Below are 23,442 nucleotides of genomic sequence, written 5' to 3' on the forward strand. Positions count from 1 at the left end.
AAAAAAAAAAAAAAGAAAAAAGAAAAAAGAAAGTGGAGGCAGGCAATCCTTGTCTAATAGGAAGCTTACTTTGAGGCAAGTCTAGTACAGATGAGACCCTATCATAAAACAATGAAAGGATTAAAAAAAATACAGTTATACATTCCACAGTGCTTTTGTGTATGTGTGTATATCAATCAGGGTGGCCTTGAACTCATTATGTAGCTCAGGCCAGCCTTAAATTCAGGACAGTCATGGCTAAACTTCACAGAAAACAGTTTTTATTACAGCCATGTTCCCATGCCTGGCTTTCTTACCTATATCCATGCATTGCATTTTTAAAAACCGCATTAGATCACTGTGTGCTTATTCACAGCATCTTTCCCAAAGGTTTCTATTTGTGTTTTGCATGTGTATATGTGCATCATGTGCATTCAGTGCCCTCAGAATCCAGCAGAGGGTATCAGGTCTCTGGCACTGGAGTTACAGATGGTTGAGGCACCTGAGTCCTCCAAATGTGCCAGTGCTCTAAACTGCTGAGCCATCTCTCCAGCCCTTAACTAACTCACTCACTCCTCCCTCCCTCCCTCTCTCTGTAACCAACCAGCCAACTAACTTCCTTCCTTCCTAACTTTTAAGAAAAAAAATATAAAATTAATTTTTTTATTCATCCTTTATTTAATGTGTATGGGAGTCCATAGGGTATATGTGGAGGTCAGAGGATAACTTTTCCAGTTGGTTCTGTTTCCATAATGGAGGGACCCAGATTTAACTTGGTTGCCAGGGTTGGTGACAGGTGCCTTTACAGACTGAGCCATCCCACATACCTGTAACTCTCTTTCTAGTTTTTTGTTTGTTTGTTTGTTTGTAGGGTTTCTCTGTATAGCCCTGGCTGTCCTGGAACTCACTTTGTAGACCAGGCTGGCCTTGAACTCAGAAATCCGCCTGCCTCTGCCTCCTTCTACTGGGATTAAAGGAATGCGCTTTTTCTAGTTTTTGTTGGGGGTCAGTGTTGGGAAGGTAACTCACAGTTCTGGACTCTGCTGTGTGCATACTGTGTGAACCTTGTAGCTGAGCCAGTGGGAGAGGTTCAGAGATGGCCACCAGGAAGAAAGTTCAAGGCAGCAGTTGATGAATACAAGGGAACTGAACAGAGGCTCAGGGAAGCACCGGCTTTAATCACAGCACTCCAGAAGCTGAGGCAGGAGCATAAGGCCAGCTCCTATATCCTGAGTTCAGGGCTGCTGCTGCTGGACAAGGCTCCCTGTGAGGAGAGCAGACGGTGGTCAGAGTTACTTACAGTAGCTAGCTTCCTTTTTTGCATTTTATTTTATGTGTATTGATATTTTACCTACATGTATGTCTCTGCAGCACATGTGGTAGAACACACATCAGGTAGATCAGGAGAGGGCATAAGATCCCGTGGAACTGTACATACAGTTGAGAGCTGCCATGTGTGGGTGCTGGAAATCAAGCCTGGAAGAGCAGCCAGTGCTGAGTCCCCCTCTCCTGTCCCCAACTTAGTAACTTCCATTGACTGTTTTTATTTGTTTAAAAAGTTATGACAGGACTTAGAGAATTGACTTTTTAAAAAATATGAGTCGATATTGGCTCTAATTAGCTGCATAGCCAGACTGGTTTAAATCTGCTTAGAATACCCTTGTTGAGCTATGCCACGGAAGACAGATGGGATTTTAGCATATCTGAGAATGACTTCATCAGAATGCTTCATCAGCTACTAGAGCTGACATGAGAGTCTTTCCTAATAAGTTAATGTGTTACAACTATGATTTTATAGTTTTGTAAACATTGTATTGCCATCTGATGGAAAGTTTTAAGTTTTAAATATACTCTTTTTCTTCCCAGTTTATGTCCCTATCAGTCCACTAAAGCTCCACTGGTTTGCATTTTCTTCCTCATTTGGTATTGTTTTGTATCTTCAGTAGATCGATTCCATGTATATTAGTAGTTTATCATAGGAATTTGCAGTTACTAAGGCATTTGTATTTAGTATTTTTTTCTTACATGTTTGTGTATGGCAGTCTGAAGACAACTTAGGTCCTCCTGTGTGGCTCTAGGGGATCAGCCTTGACAGCAAGCACCTTTATCTGCTGGTCCATGTTGCCTGCCATGTGTCTGTGTGCTCAAGTGCTCACTCACAGAAACATAATTTCAGGTGTCATGCATAGAAATTCTTTGTTTCCTTTGACACAAGTCTCTTGTTGGCCTGGGACTTAAAACAGTTCAACTAGACTGGCTGACCAGTGAGCCTTCAGAGATCATCTTGTCTCTGCCTTCTAGTGCTGGGATTACTAGAATGCCACCAAGCTCACAGTGCTGGTTTTGGTTGTTGTGTTGTTGGTTATTTAACCTGGGTACCAAGTGTCTAAACAGATCCTTGTACAAGGCAAGCACCTTACTGATTAAGCTCTCTAGGAGAGTCTCTTTTCCTTTTTTTTTAAAAAAAGATTTAATTAAATCAATTTATTTATTATATGGGTGTACACTGTAGCTGTCTTCAGACACTCCAGGAGAGGGCATCAGGTTTTTGTTATGGATGGTTGTGAGCCACCATGTGGTTGCTGGGATTTGAACTCAGGACCTTTGGAAGAGCAGTTGGTGCTCTTAACCACTGAGCCATCTCACCAGCCCCTTTTCCTTTCCTTTCCTTTCCTTTCCTTTCCTTTCCTTTCTTTTTTTTTTGCATATTTGAAAATTTAGGTTTTCATTTTCTTTGATTATTTTTCTTGTAATCATTTTTCAGATACTTTTTAGGAGTGAATATGTGTGTGTGTGTGTGTGTGTGTGTGTCACACACACACACGTGTTAGGTGGTTGTGTATGTGTATGAAGACTTGCATATCTTCTAGAATTCCTCTTTTACCTTATTTTCTGAGACTGGGTTACTCATTTGGCTAGATCAGCTGGCCAGCATTTCCCAGGACTCCCCTGTCTCAGCCTCCTCAGAGCAGTGGATTATCAAGTGTGCTGCTGTGCATGACAGTTCTAGGGTGCTATTCTGCTGTAGCCCTTTGATGGTTACTCTCAGCTGTCAGTTTGATACCTCGAGTTATTCAAGAGACAGAATCTGGGCATGCCTGTGGATGTTCCCTTGATTAGGTTGATATCGAACGACCCACCCATGGTAACCATGCATGCACCCAGAATCCTAGACTATGTAGAAAGGAGAAAGAACTGAGGGCAAACACTCGTCACTCTGTGTGTGCTTCCACTTGAGCTGGAAGTTGGAACGCCCCCACCCTTCCTTAAGTTGATCTTGTCAGATGTTTATCACAGCAATAGGAAAAGTAGTAAGACAAATGCCAGCTGTACTTTCCTTTTCCTTTTCCTTTTCCTTTTCCTTTTCCTTTTCCTTTTCCTTTTCCTTTTCCTTTTCCTTTTCCTTTCCTGCCCTCTCCCCTCTCCCCTCTCCCCTCTCCCCTCTGCCCTCTGCCCTCTGCCCTCTGCCCTCTCCTCTCTCCCCTCTCCCCTCTGCCCTCTCCCCTCTGCCCTTTTTCCTTTTAGGCATTTTACACTGCAGTCAGGCTGGCCTGGAACTCTCAAGTGCTCCATTTGTCTGGAACCAACAGTAACTTTCCTGCCTCAGCTCCGTTTGAGGGTATATATGCTAAAGGTTGACATTGGGTGCCTTTAATTGCTTTTTATTTCTTTTTTTTTTGTAGCAAGTACTCTCATTGAACTAGAGTTTGTAGATTCAGCTAGACTAGTTGTGTGGCCAACCCAGGCACCTTCTCCATCTTTCCAGTGCTCTGGGATTATAGGCTTGTGCTTGCCTTTTTACATGGGTGCTGGGGCCTTGAACTCCAGGTTACTTTAATGAGTCATCTCTTCAGGCCCTTACTGCATATATATTCTGAATTCATGGACTGCATTTTTTTCCCCCTCACATGTACCCCAAAACAGAAAGTGTCCTTGACCTAAAGGAATGGTGAGACCCGTCACTCACTCGTTATAACTGCTATCTGAAATAGGAAGGGCTAGAAATAAATGAACTTAGGCTGAATAAAGACAGTAAGATTCCCACATTTAAAACCAATACATGATGCCAAGTGTACTGGCACATATCTTTAATCCTACCACTGGGTCAGCCTGGTCTACATAGTGAGTTATATAGGCCATTGAGTGCTACAAAGTGAGAGTTGTCCCAAAAGAAAAAGTAATTAAGAGCATGTGCTGTAGCTCAGTGGTTGGGAGCACTGGCTGTTCTTCTGGAGGACCTGGGTTCAATTCCAGCACTCACATATCAGCTCACAAAAATCTGTTATTCCAGTCCCAGAAGATCCCAGTGCACATGTGCATATGTGCATAGACATACGTAAAGGTAAACATCCCCCCCAATATATATATATATATATATATATATATATATATATATATATATACATATATATATATATACATACTACTCAATATATAGGACTGGAGAGATTTTTCTTTTTCTTGAAGATTTAGGTCCAATGCCCTCTTTTGTCCTCTGAATACAGAGCATATATAGAATACACGCAGGCAAACCACCTACCTACACATTTAAAAATAAATCTGAATAAATAAATATACATTTTTAAATACATTTATTAAATAAATAGAATATTTTTGTCAGAAATAAAACATAAGCAAACCTAAAGCAAGCAGTAACCAAACAGTGAGGGATGCTCTTGGTTTATAACTGAAGTGATGCTGACCAGTGCATTTGAGAAGACAGGCTTCCCAGTTACCACCTGTCTTTGGTTGGCTAGGCAGCACATCCTGTTAGTGGTACATGGTGGGCAAACTGTTCACCTGGATGAAAACAGAGAAAGAGGCCAAGCCCACAGCCCCTCAGTCCCATGGTCAGTGACCCAGACACCCCATATATATATATATATATATATATATATATATATATATATATATGGCATAAGATCTTTTGGATCTTATATATACATAAACACTGGTAGGGACTTAGGTACCTGCAGGACTTGGCCATTTGCCCCGAGTCTCTCCAATGTCAAGGAAAAAGGAACAACCACAACCCCCTGGAGAAGTGTGTTATGTGCTCGGTTCTTGCAAGCCACTTTCTTACCATAGCCATGAATAGCTCTCTGAGTCCAGGGCTTCATCCCTGTGTGAACACAGTTCACTTCCTTTTCCTAACATGATATAGAAAGTCCTTTCGTTGATTACGTTGTCAGAGAAAGCATGGGAGCAGCCAGAAAGATAGAGCTGTATTCTCAGCCTGTGTAGAGAATGGCAATAATACCCTTCTGTACATTGACAAAATCTTTCCTTTTGTCTTAGGTGGCTCTTGCTAGGTAGCCAGGCTGGCTTTGAACTTGGCTGAATCTCCCTCCTGTTTTGAGAGTGCTGAGCTTATTTGAAGACAGTGTGAACTTCTGTTTTTGTCATTATTTTGATTCAAATTTTTATGTATTATTAAAGTTTTAACTTGTGTTTGGGTTTTCTGCCTGCATGTATGTCTTTACCATGTGTGTGCCTGGTACCATCAGAGGTCAGAAGAGGGTGTCAGAGTCCCTGGAACTGGAGTTAACAAGGTTGTGGGCTACCATGTTCTTGCTCTGAACCCAGGACCTCTGGAAGAGTAGTAGTAAGTGCTCTGACCATCAAGCCACCTTCCCAGACAGACTTCCTCCCTCAGTTTTTTGTAATAGTTAGTTTTGTGTTACACAACCATTATAAACACAACTTGGGTGTGGTGGTATGCAGGAGTATCATGAGATCCAGGCCAGTCATGGCTAAGTGGGCGAGTTCAGGACAGCCTGGACTTTATAGTGAGAGCTTGTTCTACATAAAACAAGAGGTACAAGACAACAAAAACACTGGTGGGCGGAGAATGCAGCTCAGAGGTAGAGCAGTGGTCAAGGCCAGGGCTTCACCCACAGCATGAAAAACAAAACAAAAGACACATTTAAGCTGGGCCTAGTGGTTCATACCAGATTCTAGAACCTAGGAACCTGAGGCAGGGGGATTTCCATTTGAAGGCTAGCTGGAAGACATAGTGAGGTGAAATCTCATCTATAGGTAGAATCTGTAAGGAGTTGGGGAAGGAGGAAAATATCAAAATACATTGTTTAGAAATTTTAAAAATAACACCGTACATTAAACAAGTAACCAAGAAGGTACATGGGTGCTCTGCTGATGATACAAATCTGGGACATCATAGTTTGATTGATATTTGAAAAATATCACACAGTGCTTTTATAGATGGCCATTATAGAAAATTACAGAAGATGCAGGCTTCCTGACTGCCGGTATGTTTGTTACCGGCTCGCTGAGCTGTGTAGGGTGCAGAGTAGTGGTACAGACGGGGTGTGCAGTATGCTTTAGGTTTCCTCGCTGTTCCTCACAACAACTGTGTGTTGTGTGACACTGATAGCTTTAACTTGCCATTGATGTACACTTTGAGATTTTTTAAAAAGACATAATAATATTTGCATAATGCTGAGATAAAAATTCAATTGCATGTCAGGATAAATTTTTATGAATTATTTTCTAAATAAAAGTTTTGGAGTTTTACTCTTGAGTTAGGCCTTTCCTGGTTTTGGCGAAGGGAACCGTGAGTCTGTGGTCTGTGCGGCCTTGTCTTCCTTTGTACTAGTTAGGGTCACCGTGAACGTGCCATTTCCGTTTACCTTGCTGTCTGGCATTATTTGTATCATTTTAAGTGGTTAAATGGTTTTTGCACATTATCATGAAGGACCTTTTAGATATAATGTTGACGTGAACATTATGCACATTGAATTACATTTCTGTGTAAAAAATAGAAATATTTTTCATCTTTATGTACCAGGATCTCAGGAGCTTGCCAATCTTTTCTCATCAAGATAACTGTGTGGAAATGGCACCCATTTGCTTATTAGTAAATAAACACCCTCACCCTCTTTCTCCTCCCAGCCTCGTGCCAGCCTTTGCCTGCAGCTGCAGTGGCAGGCATTGTTCAGGAAGTGACCTTGGTTTGTATTAATCAAATTCAGAACACACAGAATTCTTGCTAACATGCTGACTTGATATAGAATTTTGTCGCATCCATTTTCCTGTGCAATGAGGCTATCTTGTAACAAGAGAAGATTCTTTAAATTAAACATGTGCATGCACGCACATGATTCTGTAAGCCATGTTAAAAAGAACAAATTAGATGTATTTTAAAATTAGACTTATAGTCATAAATTTATATCATGGGGGTTTGGAAGTTACTATTAGAAAATTATTTCTATCTTTTTTTCAACTTGAAATTATAATATTGATTTTATTCATGGTCTGAAACATGTTTATCAAGTTGCACTATAGAGTTTCTGTGTAATGAAGACAGTCTGCTATACCCTGGGCCTCTGGTTATTGTATAGCAAGTAAGGCATTATAACATATTGGTTACCAATTGCATTTCAGAAATAGCTGGTATTTGATGATCTCAGTTTGGACAGACCTACTATCCTATACGGGATCGTTTTAGTAGCCAATGGTGGTGCCTATATGGGTCTAAACTTGTAAAAATCTAAACTTGTAAAACTGCTAAAATTCAACCAGTTGGTATATAAGTTGCCTTATCTATAAATTAGGATTTACTAGATCATTTCCATAGGAGAGTTTGTACAGCTGTTTCCTCCTTGTCTTGTGGGCTTTAAGGAATGGTGGCTCACACTTGTAAGCCCAGGACTTTGAGGCTGGGGCAAGAGGATTGCTGCTGTTTTTCCATAGAGATTGTCTTAAATTCCCTCCCATAACCACCCCTTTAAAAAAACATGCAAAAAACAAAACAAAAACCCAACCCCCCCAAAACAAACAAACAAACCAAAAACCAAAACAAAACCTCAGACAGACAAAGACCAAAACTGAAACAACCGCAAATTGCCATGCTGGCTTCAAGCTCTCTGGCATCATGGTCCTGCTTCCTTACTGCCCTGGGGAGGAGAGAGAAGGGGAAATGGGGTGGGGGCAAGGGTGGGGTGTGGTTGTGCCTGCCCTGTCCTCTCCATCTTGGCCCTGCCCACTGTTAGTACAGAACTCTGAGAGCAGTAGTGAATGGATTAGCTTATTGATTTTTTTGTAGGACATTTATATGAAAGAGCAATCAGGAGGCCAGCTCTGCTGAAAGGCTTTTCTTTTGAGTTTGTTCCACGCTGAGGCGGCACTGGGTCCTGGAGGGTTGGCGATAACACAGGGACACACATGGCCCTAGCTGTATTTCTGTAGACGCCCCTTGTGAAAAGGGTGGCATATTTCAGTTGTATTAGTGACCTGAGAGAGTCAGAGCCTAAACACTTTAATCGACAGGTTTCATTATTGAGTTTCTTTTCAAAGCATTCACAGGGAACTAAATGGGTATCATCTCCTATCATTTCTTTAGGTTGTTGGTAGAATTGAAGCACCATGGTAGAAAATCTTTTCCTAACATACCCCAATTATTTCTTTGTCTTTATATCATTATCAGTTGGTTTGTTGGATGCTCTAAGATAAAGAATCCTTGACTTGAAGGAAAAGGGGATAATTATCAAATAATTTTTCGGCACAAATGGAGGTTTACATTAGTCACCTGAACTTAGGGTGTCCGCTGCTTTTTTTTTTTTTTTTTTTTTAAACCTTTCCTCCTTAAGAGAAGGCCGGAGGAACAGCAGCAGCAGTCCTGGTAGCCAGGGAGTTAACGCTCCTGCAGCCCGAGGGTCAGTGCAGTCTCTGTTTGCTGATTGGCTGCTAAAAGGTGAAATAGAAACCACTGTAAACTTTTGACCCTGTAGCCGTTCCTGTGGAAAGCCTTCTACTGGGAGAGCCTGCTCACTCCACCCCCACTCCCACCCCCTTTGCCTGTATTTATTTTGTGTGATCCTGCAGAACTCTACACAGCTTTTCAGAGGGAGAGAGAGTGGGTGAGGCAGAGGGAGAGAGGGAGAGAAGGGGGGAGCAAGGGAGGAGCTGTAGAGCAAGCAGCTGCAAGCCGCTTGCTGACAAGCCTGCTTCCTTTCTGTAACTAGGTCCTTACTAACATAAGCTCAGCAAAAAGGTGAGGCCAGTTCATAGATCTCTGCCGCTGGGCTTCTGTGCTCTTTCCTTACTGCTCAGATGCAGAATTGTGTGCCCTGCAACTCTGTTCTCTTTTGAGGTAATGTCCCACTGTGTAAACTGGCTGGCCTGATGTTGGAATTAAAGCCATGTGCCAACACACCCAGCATTTTTTAAAAACAGTTTTTATTTATCCTTTTTTTTTGTCCCCCTCTATGGCTACATGTAGTGTGTGTTTGAGAAAATGCATGGCATCACATCCTGGCTGTGCTGAGCTGAAAACTTTCACTTTTAGTTACCTTCATTCATTTCCTTTATGTATCCTGTCTTTTAGATGCCCAGCATTATGCCCAGCATTATATGCGTATTATTGAAGTTGGCTTTAAGTTGGTAAAGGAGTTTGCTGCCAGGGCTGGGCTGGGGCCCCGTGGTGGAAGAGAACAAGTATCTGGAAGTTCTTCTTTGACTTCAACATTTCTGTGATGGGGCGCACACACACAGGCACACATACATACATACGTGTTGGCAAGCCCTCACCTTGATCTATGTCTTCAGCTCGCACTTTATTTTTGAGAGAGGCTTTGTCTGTACAGTACAGGCTGGCTTTGTCTATATAGTCCAGGCTGGCTTTGTCTATACAGTCCAGGCTGGCTTCGGACTGAGCCTGGGCCTTGGCAGGTTTTGGATTGCAGATGAAGATGATGATGTTTCTCTCTTGCCTCAGTGTGAGGAGTTAACGGGCATTTTGATGGTAAATCTAAGTAATATTTGCAGAAATTGTCTGATTTCACTATTTTTGGCAGAGATAAACAGCTGTGAATTTGTCTTAATTTCACATCTCCCCCCATTTATTTATCTATCCATTTATTTATTTATTCATTCATTGACTTTACATCCCGATTGCTACCTCCTCCTAGTCCTCACATAGTCCTTCCCTCCCCCCACTTCTCTGATAAGGAAGAAGGGTGCCCCCTCCCCCCATCAGCCCACCTTGGCACATCAGGTCACTGCAGGGCTAGGCACATCTCCCACTGAGGCCAGACAATGCCCTGTTAAAGGAACAGGATCCACAGTTGGGCGACAGCCCTCACTGTAGTTGTTGGGGGGCCTGCATGAAGACCAAGCTACACATCTGCTACATATGTGCTGGGGTCCTAGGTCCAGCCCATGGCATGCTCCCTAATTGGTGGCTCAGTCACTGCGAGACCCCAAAAGACCTTAATGTCACATCTTAGTAGTCTTCAGGGTTGCCCATTCTGTGGTGTTGATACCCCTTACCCTGTTTCTCGTGTCCACAGCATGGTGCTCATTAGAGGCTCACTTCTGCGGCATTGTTGTTTTAGAAAGTTGTGCGTGCGGGGGACCGCGCGCACTGGGCCTCCAGGCTCATTCTGTCAGCCTAGAGTGGGGTCAGAGCACCGCGTTACCCCCCCCCCCCCCATGCTCTCCTTGGCCCTGCTGGCCAAGGCGACCGGCCTCGCTGCTCAGTGGGGAAGACATTCAAGGAATTTGCATAAGACAGCAGTGCAAAATGGTGCTGGAGGAGTCTTATTTGTGCATAGAGATACTCCTGAGAATAACCCAGATACTCCATTTGATTTCACACCAGAAAACTATAAGGATAGAGGCAATAGTAAAAAACTACCCAGAAGGGCATAAAGCAGCCGCTGTGCTTCCGGTCCTGGATCTCGCCCAAAGGCGGAATGGATGGCTACCTATCTCCGCTATGAACAAGGTGGCAGAAGTTTTACAAGTACCTCCAATGAGAGTATATGAAGTAGCAACTTTTTATACAATATATAACCGAAAGCCAGTTGGGAAGTACCATATTCAGGTCTGCACTACTGCACCTTGCAGGCTTTGAGATTCTGACAGCATATTGGAGACCCTTCAGAGAAAGCTTGGAATAAAGGTTGGAGAGACTACACCTGACAAACTTTTCACTCTTATAGAAGTGGAATGTTTAGGGGCCTGTGTAAATGCACCAATGGTTCAAATAAATGACAACTACTATGAGGATCTGATACCCAAGGATATTGAAGAGATTATTGATGAACTCAGAGCTGGAAAAGTTCCAAAACCAGGGCCTAGGAGTGGCCGCTTCTGTTGTGAGCCAGCTGGAGGTCTTACTTCTTTGACTGAACCACCCAAAGGACCTGGCTTTGGTGTGGAAGCAGGCCTTTAGCTTTTATTCAACTGTAACAAATGTCACTGGAGAAATAAAATATGAACTTACCTAAGAAAAGAAAAAAAAAAGTTGTAGTGCCTGCTTGTACCTGCTTCTGATTACCCACAATTAATAGTGGCACCATGGCTTTATTTTTATAGTATTTGTTTTCGTTATTTTGAATTATGTGTCTATGTATCTGAATGTCAGATGCAGTGCTACCTGAGGCCAGAGATGTAAGATAGGAGTCACAGGTAACTGAGTGGCCTGATGTGGGTATTGGGAAACAAGCTCAGATTTCTTATTATGCTGATATAATATATGAATATTAGATACTTGATATATGCTTTCTGTATGCTCTTTACCGCTAAGCCATTTTGCCCTGTGATTTTTTTTTTTCTCCTTTTCCTTCCCTTCCCCCCCTTTCCTTTTCCCGACCCTCCCCCCTTCCCTGTCCCTCTACTTTTCCCTCTTCCTCCCCCATCTTTCTCCTCCTGTCTGCTCCTCCGTCTCCCTATCTGGCCTGAAATTTATCCTGTAGACCAGGATGGCCTTGAACTGAAAGAGATGTGCCTTCCTCTGCCTCCTGAGTGTTGGGAGTAAAGGTGTGCACTGCCATGCCTGGTCCATGAGTTCTATCTAATGCCATGTGCAAACACAGTACCAGCATGCAGCAGACATGCAACAAGTTATTTAATTGAAATTTTCTTGCACAAGGTCATTTCAGAAAACTGTCTTTTCAAAGGTTGTTTTGGGAAGCCAAGGCTGTTGTTTTCCTGTATCTTTCAGGTTGGGTTTGTCTAGAACTAAACTTATATTTGTAAGGAATTAAATGACTATAGTAAATTTGAGGTCAGGTTGATCTTTCTCTTGTGCATCAGTGAGTGATTGTGCACAGTATAAATCCCACTGTATTCTCCATTGTGAATGCTGTGCTTACCTTTTTAACACATTACAAGTATTGCTATGGCAAAGCAAACATCAGGTCTGATTCCCAGGGGAGGCTGTGTGCATGGTGGCCTTCTCACACACCAAAGGAGAGATGGGATAATCTAGGTAGGACTCGTACAAATGCTTAATTTAAAGAAGAGACAATAACTGTCCCCTTCTTTTGTCCTTAGGATCAAAAGATTTGCTGAACAGTGGACTCCGAGATCGGTAAAACGAAGCTCCTCCCCGCCCTTACTGAGCAGGCCATCAGGTAATTCTTGTGCTTCCTTCTCACTTAGTCTGCCTGGAGGCTCTGCTTTCTCTACTCAATGTGCATCTACGATGATGGCTGGGCAAGTGAGCCTGGGCTAAGCAAACACATAGGGGTTCTGTCTGTAGTACACAGACAAATACACTCTAAGTGGGGCAGGAGGGAAGGCAGCCCTGCCTACCTCTCTGTGAATGTTTGAAAGGTTTTGGTTAATATTGGAATCTGCCTGCATGCATGCTTTAGTCCCAAAGAGGCAGTCCAGCCAGGGCTACAAGGTGCACCCTGTCTAAAAAACAAATTGGAATCAGCCCCAACGCCATGTTTGCCATTTTTCTCTGATTGCTTGTGCAGACAAATGACATTTTATCTACTCCTGTTCTTAACCTTTAATAGTACATCAAAATAGTAAAATGAGGGTAGAAAAGCTGTCTGACTGCCCAGAAAGCAGTTGTTCTTTACCCAGCTAGTGCAGTTTGCATTTATTTTCCTGTAAGTTCTTGCTTAACTAGTCCTGACATCTGGGTGGGTCTTTGAATCCCCCCTTGGGTACATTTACTAAGCAGGTTTTATCTGCTTTGCTATTTTCCTGTCTTTTACTTTTGTTCTACTTTCTCTTTCTAATTTTAGCCCTCTGTAGGTCAAGAGCATGTCCCCTCGCTGCTTCTGTTATCTGCTGTTGCTATCCATTTGTCATTTTGCTACACGATTTTGTCGTGTTTGTTTTCCTGTTTGTTGCCCCCCCCAAACAAAAACAAACAAACAAAAAAACCCAAGCAAACCACACAAGGGACATCAGCTGGGGTACTGCTCAGTTTTCTTGCCACCTGCTGAGAACACTTTCTTGGTTTAAGCCGAAGCCTAAGCATCAGACCCAGGAACCTGTCTATTCTTGTTTCTTTTTGTATTATCTATACTAAAGAACTGATTCAGTGCAAACTGATTCAGTGCTTGTCCTCCTTGTTTGCAGTCTGCCTGGTCCTCTGGGCTTTTGGATGGCGCCACCTACAGCCAGGATAGGTCTTTACCCTGTCATTTGTAGCCCATTTGCCAGCTCTGGAAGAGCGTCCACAGATGCACCGCAGGCATTGGTGGCTTAGTTCAATCAAGCTGTCAGTCAAGATAAACCTCCACAATATAGTGCATACAGAAATGCAGTGTGGGTAGAATAGTCTCTTTTTTAATATAACATTTAACTTGAAATTGTAGTTCTAAAAGTTCTCCTGATGGGTTTTTAAGGTAGTTCAGCTAGTCATGACACCTGCTGCCTGAGTTTATTCCTGAAACGCACATGGTGGGAGGAGATGCCCCCAAGATGTCCTTTTTGGACCCCCAAATACATCATGTTCTCTTTCTCCATGCAAAGTAAATATGGTTAGAAGCTCTGGTTGTAGTGAATCAATATGAGCAAAAATACCACTGGCTACTGACTACTAGGTTGTAAAGTCTGCATTTATGCCTGTCCTTCATTTTAATTTGAAAACTTGCTTTAATTATACGCTACCCTACTAAAATACAAGCCCCACTGATGGGAAGTTTATAAAGTTTGCTGCCTTAAAGCCAAACTATTCAACTGGTTTTTAAGCTTATTTTGTTTGGGGTGTATGGAACAATCAATCTTGTCAGTTACCTGCTTAGATATAGTAACTCTCAGCATAAAGCCAGAAAGCACAGACAGCTACTCTTGTAGTATAGAAGCTAATAAGGCAGGGATGTGGTCTTTCTGTAAGTTTTCATAATGATCAGTTGGTATACTTTACAGATCTCAGGTTCTTTCCATCTGTGTGTTTTTGTGGTTGATAGATTTGGTTCTTCATGTAAGCATTCTTTACTTCTAGTTGCTTTTCTCCACTCATAAAAACACAAGACCGCTCTTGAGATTAACAGGTAAGAGTCTTACTAGGTGACCCAGGCTGGAGAAGACAATAGGGCCTTGAGCTCAATGATGGACTTGGAACATTGTCATTACAGGTGCACACCTCAGTGCTGAATGCTAAAAAGTACTTTCTAAAGGAAATGTTTGTGGGGATAAGTGGGGATACATATATAGTCCTTCTTTTGTGATTTAGCCCAGGTTGTAACCCCAGCATTTTAGAGGCCAAGGTGGATAATTATAACTTCAGGGCCAGCCAAGTCTTCTGATGAGTTTCAGGACAGCTGGGGTCACAGACCTTATATGCAAAAGCCAAACCTAAGCACTCCTCATCTCAAACTTAAAACAAACAAATCCAGTCTTTGCCATTGATGACCTGCTAAGCACACACTTTATTTTCTGTCCCTTGCTCACTAGGTCATAGGATAAAGTTTTTCGTTTTTTGTTTGTTTGTTTTTAAATTGGGTTCTCTCTGTGAAGTCCTGGCTGTGGCTCTCGGACTCACAATCTGCCTGCCTCTGCTGAGTTCAAAGGCATTGGCCGTCACTGCATGGAACGTGGGATGAAGTCTCAGTAGGTGTGGTTAGGGTTATTACTGGGGATGCCAGTTTCTCCAAGTTAACAACAACAAAAATTTAATGCAGTGTAGTTTGGTCATATTTGTATTCCCCCCCCCCCCCCCAGTCTTCTTTCTTCTAAGAAGAAAACCAGGAGAGATAAAATCCAGCCAGTCTAATGGCAGTTCTTGAACAGCATTAGGTGGCTTGCTGATCAGGAGGACAAGTCTGTGAGGAAGAGTCAAGTACTTGATATCATAGCTTCGGCACCCAGTCCAGTCCAGTCCTTGTTTTCCCTTGGAATTTTGATGGGTTGGAGTGAATTGTGTTTTCTCTCCGTTCCAGTTGAGCTCTTCCTTGTAGCCCACTGTCTGAGGATTAAGTGGGAATCATAAGTGGTGTGTATGCATCTGCACCACCACTCAGATGGCAGATGAGCTGCTCACACCTTGTGCTTTAAAATTTAAAGCACTAAATTAAGCAACCTTTTGTATGTTGTGTGCTATGATGTATGTTTGAGGTATTCTTTTGAACCCGGTACTTGAACTTTTAGATCTTTATTTATTCCCCGTGTCTGTCCTTTCACTTTCCTGTTTTGTTTTGTTTTTCAAATTACTGTATATTGTATGTATTCTTGGTCATTTGTTTATCTTTAGACATTTATTTAATGTGTTCTGGGTGTTTTGCCTGCATGCATGTCTGTGCACCATGTGCATGCACTGCCTTTAGAGGTCTGATCTCCTAGAACTAGAGTTACTTACAGTTAGGAGCTGTCTGTCAGTCATATGGGTGCCTCCTGGGACTGAACACCCTCTCCCCAAGTTGTCTAGAGCATCTGTGCTCTTGGCTTTAAAATAACGAGGGTGACGGTGGTGTGGGTCTGACACGCTTGCCTTTTAAATTTAATGATGGTGTACATCCCGCATATATATATATATATATATCCATTCATTCTGGTTTGGCTTCATGAGGACTTATATGCAGACCTGGGTTTGGTCTAAAGTTTGGTTGCTGTGATAGAGCAGCAAATTTTGTGCTCAGCCCTCCAGTTGTGAGGATCAAGCCTTTGCTGGGCAAGCATCCTACTGCTGAGCTGGACCTCACATCCTCACCTCAGGGTTTTTTTGTCCTTTGACACAAGGTCTCATAAATTGACCTTCAATCTAGTTCTATAGCTGGCCTGACCTTGAACTTCTGCTTGTCCTGCCTCAGTGCTGGCATCACAGGCATGTGCCATCTACTTAGCTCACTCTAGTTTTTCAAAACCTTTAAAACCAGTTGTTACACACAGACTTATGACTACAGTTTAAAACTTGCACTGTAATTTTGGTGACTCTTCTATTTAGGGTCAGTTAAGTGGTTTCGTTACAAATGGAAAAGACACAGCTATTTTTACTTGGAATGATGTGAATGCTTTTTAAAAGCCTGTTTTAAAAAGAATATTTTAAATTCTTTTAGAATGTCAGACATGTATGCAGTGTTTTTTGATCATATACATTCTCAACAACTCTCCTAACTCCCCTTAGAGTCCCCTTCCAACTTCCTTATCTTTTTAATTTATTTTGCTATTATCATTATTTTGAGACACGGTCTCACATTGTAGTATAGAATGGCTTATAACTCACTCTATAGCCCAGGCTGGCATGGAGGGCTTGGCAATTCTCTTGTGTGTTAGGGTTGCAGGTAGGAGCCATCAGCTCCAGCACCTTCCGGTATAAGAGATTATGTCACATGAGAGGCAGACTGCGGACAGTGATGTATAGATTTGGAATGTAGAGTGAACTTACTAAAAGCAAGGGTATTGTATTTTGAGTATAGTGTTTACAATAAAAGTAGCTTTTGGGCCCACAAGGATTGCTCAGTGGGTAAAGGCCTTACCACCCGAGTTTCATTGCCATACTACTCATAAAAAGCAAGGTGCTCTGTTATTCCAGCACCCCTCAGGTGACATGGGAGTGGAGACAGGTGAATCCTCCTTAAGGCCTAGGGGCAGGCAGATGTAGAAGCAGAAATAGGAGACTCTGCCTTAACAATGTGTAGTGTGTTGTACCATGGCATGTGCTATTGACATGTGCCCAGACCCTTACCCCCAAAATAAACTAAATAATATAATAGCAGCTTACTTTATCATTGCCATTTTTAAGTTTTTTGAGATGCAGTTTTGGCTGGGATACTGTGGCTAGTCTGGCACTTGCTCTGTAGCTCTTAGTGGACTCTTGAGCTTGGCGAAGTCCTTCTGCCTGAGCTTCCCAAGTGCTGGGATTCCAAGTGTGCACTTCACTTCCCACATGCTGTACAGAATGCTTTCGAAAGAAAATTTGTATTGAGAATCATGTTTCATTCCTAAAGTCAGACAGGTGGTTAAGGTAGTTTCCTTTAAGTATGATATTTTTGGAATATGTAATGAATGTGTTTTTGTTGTTGTTTTTGTGACACATGGTCTTTCTCTGTGATAGTTCAGATTATTCTGACTCAAATGTTTTTAACTTTTTATTCAACTTGCCAATCAATACTCGGAATGTGAATCTCATCTTTAGAGTCTTATTTATTTTATGGTTATTAATGGTTTGCCTGTATGTGTGTCTGTTGGGTCCCCTGGAATGGATTACAAATAGCTGGGAGCCACCATGTGAGTACTGGGAAACAAACCCAGGTCCTTGGTGAGAGCAACACGTGCTTTCAACCACTGAGCATCTCTCTGGCCTCGAAGTCACCTTTGTTTAATACAGTCACCATTTTTCTGTAGAACTGGTTGCAGTTTTAGTTTTTGTTCATGACTGAGTTTTATTAAGAGTGAACACACACAATGGATCAAGGACAAGGGTTTGCAACTCAGATGGTAGAATGGGGCTCTAAGTTCAACACATACATTCACACTCACACCCCAACACCCCAAACGAATAAACATACAAAACAAGCCTTTGAGTCCTTGATAATCTACCTTTCTAGTACCTAGTTTTGAAAATTAAATGTAATTAGTGTAACTATCAGGCTAAGAGTTTAAAGGATGGAATAATGTATAGCCATTATAAATGGTTGTACCCTTTGGGGCCAAACTTTTAATTACTTATAATTCTTTGTTTCTAAATCTAGTTCCAAAAGAATGTTAGGCTAGGTGAGTTTGAAAATTCTGTTAATCCCAGCATTCAGGAGGTAAAGGCAAATAGATTTCTGTGAGGTTAGCTGGTGTCTACATAGCAAGCTCCAGGCCAGTCAGTGGCACACAGACCCTGTCTCAAAAGGAAAAGCTAAGGTACAGGGCTATTTGGAAGTTAATACTGAAAAGCTGCACTTCTGACCCTGGGTAGATTTGCTGTGTGTGATCAGTGCATGCAGCTGAGGAGTCAAACAAAATTGCCCTTTTTAGATCTTTGCTTTGTGGATTAATATGTATCAGACGGGAGTGTGTGACAGCTGACAGTGATCAAGGGTAACAGGAGCCTTAGTCATTTTCACATTTTCAAACAACTTTTAAAGCTTTTCATGTACACACATGTTCAACATATGTTTCTAAGCTTAAATGTATCACTTACCATTAATGAGAAGCTAAACTCTTAGTGGGCTTGTGTACTAAACATTGCAAGTACACAGGATCTGAAGATGGATGCTGTAGGGTATTGGATTCATTTCTGTGGAATCTTCTGTTTGGCCAGTTTTAAGACCGTTGGAGTAAAAACATAATATCTACACACAGTGGTCTTGCAAGGTCACCTACGAGCCAGCCCTTCTTTAATTTCCATATCCTGAAATGTGACCAGCATGTAGAAGGGGGAATTAGGGAATGGAGCCCTGTAGATCAACGGTGGAAAGCTTCTGAAGGGTGGCATGAGTAGAATTGAAATGATTTTTAATTTTGCTCTTAGCTTTTTAAAATTTGATTGTGATGATAATTAAAAGTGGATTTAGAATAAAACATGTGCTACAGGCTTGTTATGCTCTATGCAGTTGGCAGAAGCTTCACATGTTAATACATACTGACTCCTAGTGCCATTGGTGTGCTGATCACACCGGACATACTGACTCCCAGTACCACTGGTGTGCTGATCACACTGGTTTACTGCAGGAGCAGGAGCATGCTCTGACTGCAGAAGACCCAGCAGCCCCCACAGATGTTACTGTGCTGCCTCTGCAATTGTAGACATGACTCTGCAGACATGGCTTCTTAGGTCCTGAGAAGGAAGTAAAAATTGATGAGTTGTAGACATGTGTTTTTGTCTGGGTTTTTGATAAGTTTTTTTATGAGGAAATATAAGAATCCTGAGTCTCTTTTGGCATAAGGAAACCGTCTTACTAAGAATGCTGTATAGTGAAAGATCTTCCAGTTTAATCAGGTTATATTGCCAGTGTCTCTACTCTGACCTTTTTGGGGAGGAGGCTGCAACTTCTTTCTTTCTCTCTGTAGCCCTGGCTTTCCTGGAACTTACTGTAGACCAAACTGGCCTCAAGTTTAGAGATCTCCTGCCTTTGTCTTCCAAGTGCTGGGATTAAAGGCGTGCACCACATTGCCAACTATGAGGGGTCTGGAGAGATGGCTCAGTAGCACTGGCTACTTCTCTCAAGGACCTGGGTTAAATTCCCAGTATACATATGGCAGCTCACAAACCATTTGTAACTCCCCTCCCTGGTCTAGTCTAGAGCTCACAGAGATCTGCCTGCCTCCACCCTATGGGTGCTAGGATTAAAATCATACACCAGAATTCTGGTTACAAAGATCTGTTTTTAAAACAACATTAAAAGGTGGCAGTATTGTTGGAGCAAAAGCCTATGTCTACTAAACACTTGAGTTAATTTTGCTATTGGAAACAGTTTTTAATCACTTTTATGTTGTAAAAATTCTAGATTTCCAGTTTTAGGAAATGGAGTTGAAAATTGGACATCCAATTTGGTATGGTCCTGCTAGTGTTGAGTCAACTGCAATGGGCCTGAGGTCCTCCTCTTCTTCCCGTGCTTTATTTGGTTTGTCTGATAAGCCAGTGTGATTCAGTGTGTGTGTGTGCCTGCTGAGTGCGGGGAGCAGCCTTATCTGCTAGGCTTTGGCTTCACATAGTATCCATGCTGACCAGATCTATTTTAAACAATGAGTGATGGGATTGTCTTACACTTTGTGATTTATGAAAATTGATAATTTTTTCACATTTACTGTGTCTTTATGTGTGCTCAAGTGCAAGTGCACCCCTCTTTGAACATCAGTTCTTTTCTTATTAATCCCGGGCATTTATTTCTAACTTGATTAGAAGATTTTATTATATGGTTATGGAATGTCTTATTTTCTTGAATTTTCATGGCCCTCTTAATTCAGTTTAAAAATACTATTTTAAATTGTAGCCTACAACCTCTTATTGGGTGGGGAACAACTTCTATCTATCTATCTATCTATCTATCTATCTATCTATCTATCTATCTATCTATTTCTTTTTTTTTTTTCTTTTTTTTGTTTTTGAGACGGTCTTTCTGTGTAGTTGTGCCTGGCCTGAAACTTGAAATGTTGACCAAGCTGGCCTGAGCTCACAGGAGATCCATCTGCCTTTGCCTTCTGAGTGCTAAGATTGTACGAGTGCTTTATTTATTGTGTTGGCTTGCCTTTGTCATGGCGTGTATGTGGGGGTTACAGGACAACTTTTAGGAGTTGTTCTTCTTTCTGGGAGGCTGTGAGTCTGTCCATTCTCTCCTTCTACCCTGTGGCTTCTGGAGGTTAAAGTCATAAGACATGGAAGCCAGATAAGTACATTGTCACCTCACTGTAGCCTTGCACACCTCATCCCACCCCTCCTTTTAATTTTGAGTCTTACAGAGGCCTGAGGCTAGCTAATTAGGCTAGGCTGGCTGGCTGGTGAGCTCCAGGTGTCTTCTTCCCCTGTGAAGTACACTTGTGTGTGTGTGTGTGTGTGTGTGTGTGTGTGTGTGTGTGTGTGTGTGTGTGTATGTGTTAATCACTCCCCTCCCCCATAAAATGGGGTGGTGGTGGTTATAAGTGTACATCACTGCCCCTGGCTTTTATGTGGATTGAAGTATTGAGTTTAGGCAAGAATTTTACTGGCTGAGCAACCTGCTCAGCACTGAAGCACCTTTAAAAAAAAAGATTTATTAATTTTTACTTGATGGTTGTTCTGCTTACACATTATGTTTGTGGATCATGTGCATGCCCTGTGCTTGTGGAGGTCAGAGGCTCTGGAATTGGAATTGTGAGCTGCCTTGTGGGTTTTGGGAATTGAACCCAGGTTTCCAGCCCCTAAAACACTTTTTTGTTTTGTGTCTCCCCCCCCCCCAAGGTTTTTCTGTGTAGCTCTTGCTGTCCTGGAACTCTATAGAACAGGCTGACCTTAAACTCGAGATCTACCTGCCTCTGCCTCCAAGTGCTGGGATTGAAGGTACACACCACCATTCCTGGTTTGAAATACTATTTTAGTTTTTGAGTCATCAGAAATACTTTAAGACTTATTTTATATATATGAACATTCTAACTACATGTATGCCTATATGCCAGAAAAGGGCATCAGATCCCAGTATAGGTTATGAGGCACTATGTGGTTGTTTGGAATTGAGCTCAGGATACCTAGAAGAGCAGACAGTACTCTTTTTTTTTTTTTTTTTTTAAAAAAAAGTTTTATTTTTTTATTGTATGAAAACACACTGTAGCTGTCTTCAGACACTCCAGAAGAGGGCGTCAGATCTTGTTACAGATGGTTGTGAGCCACCATGTGGTTGCTGGGATTTGAACTCTGGACCTTCGGAAGAGCANTCGGGTGCTCTTACCCACTGAGCCATCTCACCAGCCCTAGACAGTACTCTTAACTGATGAGCCATCTCTCCAGACTCAAAACTATTTTTTAATTGAATCAGTGACTGACATACTATGGGTTTCAAGTTTGTATATTTGGCAGACAATGTTTTGAAAGTGAATAAGCTAAACCAGCACTTTGGAGGTGAAGTCTGATGGCCAATGATAACATTTGAACACGGTGTTGGTGAATTTGATTCATTACTGGATGTCTTCTCTGATGAATGATTGGTGCTATGAATGAATGTAGATTTAAAAAGATGATATAATGAACCAGGCTGTGGTGGCAGGCAGATTTCTGTGAGTTCAAGGCCACCCTAGTCTACAGTCTACAGAGCGAGTTCTAGGACAGCCAGGGGCTACACAGAGAAACCCTGTCTTGGGGAAAAACAAACAAAAAGACTTCATAATGAAATGTTATCTGAAAGTTATTTGAAAGTAAACACATCTAATTGGAAAGGCCAGCTTTATCCAGTGCTGGCCCTCACTGACAGTTCGTACATGTACATGTTCTGTAGTACAGTGACGTCAGGCCGTGCTTTTCAGTGGTGCAGCCTGGGCAGTCCTTGATAGGATTCAGGTCTGATTGTCACCTGCAGGAAACCAGAACATGCTGTTTGAAAATGTGCCTCTTTGAGACAAAGATTAATTAGAGAAGAAGCAAACAGTCTTGTGGAAGTCGGTGGTGTTAGGCCTGGCAGAGCATGGTTCAGGCAGTGTTGTGGGGTATAGTGGGTAGGAGGAGGCATAATGTCTGCGGAGGTAACCCCTAACTGCCCAGACCCTTATTACTTCATGCCACCTACCAGCAAATGTTACAGCGCTATATGTGGTTCCTGATTAAGCTGCGAAACTTTGAGAGCTGGGTGGAGGGAGTTTGACTTTGGGCATGAATCATGAATCATTTGGTCTGGTGATGGTTTGGTTGGTTATGAAATATGTCATAGCCTCTTCCATCCGGATCTAGTTATGATGCTAGGCAAGCTATTTAGCCACTTCCCTATCTGTAGAACAGAACCAATCACACATGTATGTGGTGGGGTCACCATGTGTAATCACCTAGTGTATGTTAGTTCAGTGCCATACTGCTCTGTCTCATCTCCCTCTGTTACTTACTAACCTAGGATAAGGGAGAGGCTTAACCAGTCTCTGCTACTTTATCCTTGGATAACCTACCTGCTCTCATTTTGGTGCAATAAGGTTTTTCTTAGGCCTTAAAATAACTTGCTCAAATAGAACACTAGCATTGATATTTTTCATTTAATCTTTTTTTAAACGTTTGTGTGCCTGTGCATGCACACGTGTCTCAGTCTACAAACTGAGTACAGAAAACATGGTTCTTTCCTTCCAGCTTGTGGGCTGGGTCTCTGATTGCCAGGGAAGAGGCAAGAGAGTGCCTCTGCCCTCTCACTAACTCTTCTTTTTGGTCATGTCATTGTGCTTCAGGCTAGTTAGCAAGCCTTTTCTCCTGTCTGAACCTGGAGATAACAAAAAGGAAGTTGGTTAATGGTAAGCCATATACCAGCATTTTAGTGTTTTTGAGGGAGCCACTGTCAGTCTTTGTGTATTCAGTTACTTCGAGTTGGCACCACTCCGCTGATGCTCATTTACTGCTGTATGCTGTATTGCACAGCAAAGTCAGACCTGTTGTGGAGTACAGATCAAACCATGATGCTCTTCACTGACAGTTCTCCACGTGGGTTTGCAGCTTGAGTCCATGTAGCACAAGGGCAAGAAGATAATATTAGACTTCTGGAATAAGTTAAGTAACAAGAAGTATATAAATGCTCAGTACTACTCAGTTAAACAGTAAGCTCTGAACTGATTGACAACACAGCTAGATTTGCTGTGTGGTTCTGTCTTAAAGAACCACACTTG

General features: G+C 42.2%; 1 protein-coding gene and 1 pseudogene across 2 annotated transcripts in view; both read left to right on the forward strand.

Moving 5' to 3' along the window:
• Positions 1 to 23,442, forward strand: part of Ncoa3 (nuclear receptor coactivator 3) — a 78,609-nt gene that overhangs the window by 30,872 nt on the left and 24,295 nt on the right. For both annotated transcript variants that reach the window (XM_021193708.2, XM_029536085.1), the window contains exon 2: positions 12,280 to 12,359. The gene's annotated coding sequence lies outside the window, so the exon portion shown is untranslated. The remainder of the gene's footprint in view (positions 1 to 12,279; positions 12,360 to 23,442) is intronic.
• On the forward strand, positions 10,432 to 11,197 carry LOC110319205 (annotated as a pseudogene).

Source organism: Mus pahari, chromosome 3, assembly GCF_900095145.1.
Source record: "Mus pahari chromosome 3, PAHARI_EIJ_v1.1, whole genome shotgun sequence".
Classification (NCBI taxonomy): Eukaryota; Metazoa; Chordata; class Mammalia; order Rodentia; family Muridae; genus Mus; species Mus pahari.